Source organism: Chiloscyllium plagiosum, unplaced genomic scaffold (genome assembly GCF_037043375.1).
Source record: "Chiloscyllium plagiosum isolate Xiang-an unplaced genomic scaffold, Cpla_swu_hap1 HiC_scaffold_25, whole genome shotgun sequence".
In the NCBI taxonomy this organism is placed as follows: domain Eukaryota; kingdom Metazoa; phylum Chordata; class Chondrichthyes; order Orectolobiformes; family Hemiscylliidae; genus Chiloscyllium; species Chiloscyllium plagiosum.
This window is the reverse complement of record NW_028270163.1, coordinates 13,190,677-13,196,930: the sequence shown is the minus strand read 5'-3', so window position 1 is coordinate 13,196,930 and position 6,254 is coordinate 13,190,677.

Here is a 6,254-nt window from a genome sequence, read left to right as displayed (position 1 = left end):
TAAGCAAATTCTGGCACAGCAGCTGCAGTCCATTAAAGAAAAGCTGCTGCACTTTTTTTAATGGCTGAGAATAGACACCACCTCCCTCACCTCCATCCAGGACCCTAAGCAGTCCTTCCACGTGAGACAGAGGATCACCAGCATCTCCTCTACATTGCTGAGATCCAACAGAGACTAGGTGACCATTTTGCCGAGCATTTTTGCCAAATCCGTAACAGCCAGCTTGACCTCCAGGTCACCATCCATTTCAATTCCCCCTCCGACATAACCATCTTCGGCCTCTTCCATTGCCGCAGTGAAACAGATTGCAAATTGGAGGAACAATGCTTCATCTTCCACCTGGGCATGTTAAAGCCCAGACGACTCAACCTTGAGTTCTCCAGTTTCAAACAACCTTCCCACCCATCCCCCCGGCTCCCTTTCCAGCCCCACCTCTTCCCTTCCATTCCATCTACCCACTGTTCCTTCCAGCTACCAATTGGATTCATCCCTCCCGTCGACTAAACAGGCCCTACACATTACCTGTGTCCAGTTACCACTTCCTCACCACTCCGCTATTCTCCACACCCCACACGCCCCGCTCTCTATATCTTTAGCTCCCTCTATCCCCGCATCTCATTCTGAAGAAGGGCTAATACCCAAAATGTTGACTTCTCCACCTCCTGATACTGCCTAGCTTGCTGTGTTCTTCTGGCCTCCTGTTCGTCTACTTTCGATTCCAGCAACTGCAGTTTTTTTGTCATGCCTGCTCCTCCTGACACATAAAACATAGGATATTACAGGCCCTTTGGTCCTCGATGTTGTGCCGACCTATGGAACCAATCTGAAGGCCACCTTTCCTACACTATTCCATTTTCATCCATATATTTACCCAATGACCATTTAAATGCTCTTAAGGTTGGCGAGTCTACTACTATTCCACGCCCCTACTACAGCGAAGGAGTGCTGTAAAGGCACTTACCTCATGGATTCAATTTTTCTCATCTCCTTTCAACTGCTGGGTTTCCTGGAAACTGACTGGCAACAGGTACAATGGAATAAATGCTAAGATGAAAGTAAGCAGCCTCATATTGATATTAAAATGCAAACCATTTTCCCTTGTGCAGAGTGAATGGCCTGCCCCACTCTGTCGTTTTTAAAATAGGGAATTGATGGTTTTGAGGAGTGTTTTGTTACTGTTCCAGCTTAGTGAATGTTTCATACTTTGCCCTGAAATCAATCTCATGGTTTGTGAAACTTAAGTTTCAGTATCAATACCTTTTTGAGAAAATCATGGAAGGATAAGTTGATAATCAATTTGATAGTGAAACTAATTTTATTATTAAATACATGTCAGGCAAGTGAAATGGTTACAATGCCTGCCTAAAGTTGGGACGGAACTTCACCCTTTCCATAAAAGCAAAAAAACTGTAGATTCTGTTCTGAGGAAGAATCATTTGGAACTTGAAATGTTAACTCTGTTTTTCTCCACAGATGTTGCCATACCTGTGGGATTTCTCCAACAATTTCTGGTTTATTCTATCCTTTGCATAGTCAGAGGCCTGTTTTTCACAAGAGTGGAAAACTTCCTATTCAAACCACCTCTGAAGGGCAGCACGCTGACAAATGAGGGAGAGGAGTGTGGTGTTCAATTGTTTCATTGATCAGTGTTTGGTTATGCTAGTCTGTTGACTGATCTATGTTGAAAAGTGTGATGCTGGAAAAGCACAGCTGGTCAGGCCACACTTTTTGACTCTGATCTCAAGCAGCTGCTCATAGTGCTTGATTAATTAATCCTGGGTGAAGATTCACAGTTAAAACCAACAGAAGGTTCCAGAAATACCCTGAGAAGACTGATATGTGAATATTTGGGTTGAATTAAGTGTTTACTCTGTTATTTTGAAGCAATGTAAATGAATCTGTTGAAGACTTTAACAGGTATCAGCTCTGCATTGCTTTGAGGTATATCAGATTTATAAAATAAAAAAAACAAATTGAGAGAATTGGCAAGATAGTAATGGCTTCTCTGTACAGTCAGCTAGAAATCACACATCAAGGGAATAGGAAAGGAAATCTGAAATGAAAACAGAATGATTTGGTGATACTCAACAGGTCTGGCAGCATCAAAACAGAAATTGCTGGAAAAGCACAGCAAGTCTGAGAGAAATCCGACTTAGCGTTTCAGATCAAATGACCCTTCCTCAGAACTGGCAGCATCTGTGGGAAGAAAGTTAAAATTTTGAGACCTGTGACTCTCCATCAAAATTGTGGATGTAACCAGGGAGGGACTGTAAAAACAGACAAAATACTGAATTGAGATAGGAAGAAATAAGTTCTATGGCACCAACAGAAACATTGGATCTGCTCATTGGAAGGAAATTTGATGTGAGACTGGAACTTCAACCTTCACAACACAGAGGGCCACTAAAGACCAAAATGCAAGGTAGGCTGTAAAATGTCCCATGTAACAGTGAGGGACCCATCTGTTTTGAACAGGAACATTAACTCCAAAGAACAGTTTAAAAATGATTTAGCTCTCAGTATAAAACTGTTTTAAAAAAAAACGCATCGGTTACCAGTGAAAACCAGACTGTCAGAAGCCACCTTCGATTTGTGCAGCTCCTTTGAGTGGCACGGTGGCACAGTGGTTAGCACTGCTGCCTCATAGCGCCAGAGACCCAGGCTCAATTCCCACCTCAGGCAACTGTCTGTGTGGAGTTTGCACATTCTCCCTATGTCTGCGTGGCTTCCTCTGGGTGTTCAGGTTTCCTCCCACAGTCCAAAAATGTGCAGGTTAGGTGAATTGGCTGTGCTAAATTGCCCGTAGTGTTCGGTGTAGGGGAATGGGTCTGGGTGGGTTGCTCTTCGGAGCGTCAGTGTGGACTGTTGGGTCGAAGGGCTGGTTTCCACACTGTAAGTAGTCTAATCCTGACTTTGTCATGAGCTCCAATTGATTTTGAATGCTTTGTGGAAATTGTAAGCATATGAAATCAGTTGTAGTGGCTCTAACATCCAACAGAGGGCAAGAAAGCTCAAGCAAAAACTGCACAGCAGCCAGTCTAAATAAAACTAACTAAAAAGAAACAACTTTGATTGAAAGATCAGTGGTGTTTCCAGAGTTTTAGGAGAAGTTTGTATCAACATTTGGAGCTCTCCATAACATTCATTTTAAAACTTCTATTCGAAATCAATGTAAGTATCTTTAACCAGTAAGATAGGATTGGCTGAATCACTTCCCTCTGAACCGTAACAATTCTGTGGTCTCAACATCTAAGCAGTAGTTTAATCTCTGGTGAAAGGAATTAGTTTAAAGAGGCCACTCTCTCCATTTATGTCACATAGAATGGGATTCAACAGCAGAGACAGAGAGACTGTTTGTTTGTTCCAAGTCACGTTTCCATTTTCCACACATGATTTGGAGATGCTGGTGTTGGACTGAGGTGTACAAAGTTAAAAATCACACAACACCAGGTTATAGTCCAACAAGTTTACTTGGAAGCACTAGCTTTCGGAGCGCCGCTCCTTCATCAGGTGGTTGTGGTATATAATCTTAGAACATAGACATAGAAAGGTACAGCACAGAGCAGACCTTTGGCCCACAATGTTGTGCTGAGGTTTAATCCTAATGTAAAATATGGTAACTTAATCTACGTACTCCTCAACTCACTGCTATCCATGTACATGTCTAGCAGTTGCTTAAATGTCCCCAATGACTCTGCTTCCATCACCACAGCTGGCAACGCATTCCATGCATTCACAACTCTCTACGTAAAGAACCTACCTCTGACGTCTCCTTTATACCTTCTTCCTAATATCTTCAAACTATGACTCCTCATGCCAGTCAATCCTGCCCTGGGGAAAAATCTCTGGCTATTGACTCTCTCTATTCCACTCATTATTTTGTACACCTCGATCAGGCCTCCTCTCTTCCTCCTTCTCTCCAGAGAGAAAAGTCCGAGCTTGTTCAACCTTTCTTCATAAGGCAAGCCCTCCACAACCACTTGATGAAGCACCATCGCTCCAAAAGCTAACACTTCCAATTAAATTTGTTGGACTGTAACCTGATGTTGTGTGATTTTTAACTTCATTCTCCACACAGGACTCCTCACCCCTCAGCACTTAACCCTATCAAATAGTTTCTATTCCTTTCTCCCATTTGTGCTTATCTGGTTCCCCCTTAAATGCATCCATAGACATTTACTCAACTATTTCTTTGTTGCCATCTTGATGACACAACTTTTCCTGAATTTCCTTATGGATTTTAGTGGCCAATTTAGATAGATGACTCTTCTGGCTTTGGCATCCTCCACAACTGGAAATGTGCTCTCTCTCTTTACCAGATAAAACCAACTCATCATTTGAAAGATCAGCTATGGCGGGCATCACTCCTTCGTCTCTTTCCAAGGAAAAGGAATTCTCAGATCGAGATTTCTGAAAATATCCAGGGAATCTGGATGACAAAGAATCATCAGTCTCATGGACCAAAGTGAGGAAAATTAAATGTGTTGTTGGAGATCATGGAACTGGGAACAAGAGAGTGTTGGATTAGGCATAATGTTTTTGAAAGTAAGTGACAAAATCTACACTATAATTTATGAAAGGTGCTTGATTGTGTATGAGGAAGTTTTGACAAGGAAAAGCACAAAAAATCCATCAAAGTCTTGTAACGAGTTCAAACTGGTTGGAGATGTGAGATTTATGTAGGATTTTCAATGACAACGGGCAGCAGAGAGTTGATTATGAGGTAACGATGAATAAAAATCAGAAGCAACTGAGATGAGTCACCCATTTCTTTGAAAGTATATTTGAAGAATTAATTGTGAGTGTCAGCCTGAAGTACTTTGAAGTTCGATTTTAAGGTCGATGGAAAACTGACAAACAACGGCAATGTTATGATACTGAATGTAGTTACAGGAATGGATTATGAGACGCTTTGAAAAATAAATGCGATACAGATTGATCCTAACTGGTGGACAAGTCATGGATAAACTCAAACAGGCCCACTGATGTTGTCATCAACGTATGGAAATAGAGCAAGGCAGATAGCGTGGGCAGGCCATGAAACAACATCACATGGTCAAAGGAATGAGAAAAGTGAAAAGGAGAGCAAATACTATAAAAGAACAATTTCACAACTTAAAGACATGGTTCTGCAGCTGTTAAATAAAGCAAGAGGTAAGGAAGAATATTACATTATTATTGTACTAAAAGCTGACAATTGTACTAAAAGCTGTGGAAATTGAACCTTGAACATTGAAATAAATCAAGGCAGCAGGGTAGTCGATAGTACAGGCTTATGTTGAAAATTAGCTGGACAAGAAGAGAATGCTAATGATAGCATCCTTGAGGTAGCAAAGCAAACAGAAGAAATGAGACTGAAAGTGAGGAAAAAGTTGTCAAAATATCAACACGGTAGGAGTCACAAAGAAACTTACTGGGGCATGGTTATTGTCTGGGAACATTGAGGGTGAAATACCTGCAGAAAAGTAAAGAGAAATGCAGCTCAGTGGATTGACTGGCTAGATATGATATCGAGAGCTGATACAATTACTGGTGCAGGGATAGGGAGTATGGAAGGCACATGACCCAAACACCAGAGTTGGGAAGAGAAGGAGAAAGAGGGAGAAGAGAAGAGAGGGGAGGACAGTGAGGAAACAATGAAAGGGAAAATAGAGAAACACAAACTAAGAGCAAGAGACAAACTGCTTTGAAGAATGAATCAAATCTAGAGACCTGTATCAAATACTGTTCCCTCCTTATTTTTCATTCCTCTCCCCTTCTTATAATACTTATTAGGGTCTAACATTCAAATTTTAGAATTAATGGCAAATAATATATCTGCAGTATGTTTGCAGTGTGTATTGTTTCCTGTCAACTGCTTGGTCATCTAAAAGAAGCAATAGAGGTGTTACTAATCCCAGGAGAAGCTTCAAAGACTAGATCTCAGATTTCTCTGTCTACTTTCCTTGAGATGGAAGGAATCCAGATGATCCTGTCTTTCAGTCACGAGGAGTCTATGCTAATCCAGCTGCTGAGCCCGGCATGCCTGTTGCCGCCTCGTCTGGCTGTCTTATTGCTCCAACACCAGTGCTAGTGACAAATAGGCAGCAACTCAAAAGACAGTCCTCCATCAGTTTCTCTGTTTTGAAGTGTGATGCTACTGAAGGGGATTTAGAGCTAATTGCTCTGTTATCACCATCTGGAATTCTGGTGTTCTACTTGAGCTGTGTCCAGGACTGGGCTGATAAAGGTTGCAGGTTCTTCGCTGCTGATGA